The sequence below is a fragment of the Cyprinodon variegatus genome, unplaced genomic scaffold (assembly GCF_000732505.1).
Source record: "Cyprinodon variegatus isolate N-32 unplaced genomic scaffold, C_variegatus-1.0 Scaffold548, whole genome shotgun sequence".
Classification (NCBI taxonomy): Eukaryota; Metazoa; Chordata; class Actinopteri; order Cyprinodontiformes; family Cyprinodontidae; genus Cyprinodon; species Cyprinodon variegatus.
Window position 1 is genome coordinate 224484 of NW_015151001.1, and position 2020 is coordinate 226503.

Here is a 2020-nt window from a genome sequence, read left to right on the forward strand (position 1 = left end):
ATTGTCACCTATATTTAGGGATTGGTTGTTGCAACCTAGAAGATTGCTTTTATTTCTTAGTGTTTTTTTTAATGTCCCCCCAAAAACACTTTTTTTGAAAAGATTCCCACTAAAAACAAAAAGAGCAATTCCAAATAGCAGTAATAAAAACATATGAACATGTTGAATTCAGACCAAGTTGCAGCCATGATGCAAATTACAGACACAAATAACATGCTTAATTAATACTGGTTGTCATGGTCTTGGTGCTGATGAATGGCCTGATTAATCATTTCATTCACCTGCCTAGCTCTGCCCAATTCTCATTAAAGTTTATCTGATCCACCTGCTTCAGTCTCTATTTAACCAGCCTTCAACCACTCCAAAGTGCAAGTCAAGAGTTTAATGGGGAAACTGTTGTGTCAAAATAATCACTAGGTTAATTGGATCCACATGTCTAGTTTTTTGAAAATACCCAACTGGAAATCTACCTGGTTTAAGTTAAACTTCTGATATCTAATATATTTAAAAAAAATTATTTATGGTTTTCCTTCTCAGTTTAATCACTGGTTGGATGTTTGTCTAGCAGGTACTGCTGTTTAAAGTATTTTACAGAAAAATACATAGAAAACATTGCACTGCACATAACCCCTTCCCTTCCTCCCCCTTCTAATGTTTAGCTGTATTTTTTCTGTTTTCTCTGGTAGTTTCTCACTTCCTCTCAGCAATGTGGCCTGACTGGAAAAAGTTCAGCTGCCTCATTACGCTGTCTGGCTCTTTGAAAGCAAACGAGCAGAAGCTTCATTGTGGGAAGTTATTCTTGGAAACCAGTCATGTTTTGCTGATGAAGAGTCTTTCATCTGGAGCCCGATGAAGCACCAAATAGTCAGTGTGTTACTGCAAAAACCAACCAAAGTCTGTTCTGCAGAACATTCCGTCTATAACAATACCTACAAACAAATTAGCCATTTCACACAGCCAATATAAATTATCAAATGAAATTAATGATATTGTTCTAAATGAATAAAAATAAATGGGTTAAAATAAAAAAAATAATTACAAAGTAAATACAGGAAAGACCTGGCAATTTTGTTTTGGTTTAGTTCTTTATTAAGTCTGTTTTTATTTAGTATGTAGAAAAGAATATAAAAAATATTACATGACTTTAACAAAATAAAAAACGATTAACATTAATCAGTGAAAATGTATGTAAAAATAATATAAATGCTGATTGTTTATAACTTTATCTAAATTATGACTTATTCACATACATATCTTAAGTGATTAAAGGGAAGAAAGTTTTACAAGTAAAATATTAAAGCACTTAAGCAGATATTTAAAATATAGTAAGAAAAAACTTGTAGATTACAAAAGCTTGATAAAAAAAATTTATCAAGTTAAAAATAATACCTGGGGGAGATAAATGCATCATAATTTTATTTGGAATGTATGGCATGATTAGAAAACTAGTATGTCCTCTCTCCATTTTAATGGTATGTTCTATGTTGCTGTGGCTATCAATAAACCATAGTCTCAGTCCAGCAGCGAACCTTTTTCTGACTCTGAAGATTCAGAATCTTTCTGGCTTCTGGTTGTTTCTTCTAATGTTACTTTTCATACAGTATCTCATTGTCGTCAACGTGAAATACAGCACAGACTGAACATTTGAATATAATTATGTTTCAGGATCAGATGCTGACCTGCACCAGGACACTGAAAGAAATGAGTGAGCCGAGTAGAAGTGAAAGATTGATGTTAATGAAAGAACTGCAGGGACAGTTTTCTGCTGAAGCTGCAGCATTAGACCTTCACATCAGTGCCTCTTCATCTCTGTTCAACTTCCTGCAGCACCTGCCTTTTCCTCCTCTTCAGTTTGTTTCAGGTTAACTAAAGTATACCAGGTGCTTCACGTTGTTCTCAGCCTACTGTGTTCCTCCATGTTCAAGACTCTGCCCCCTTAATGACCAAACATCTAATATCCCTGAAATGCCCTCAAAGACTCAATGGAAACTCTTACCTGTCTGATGCATAAGCAACACAG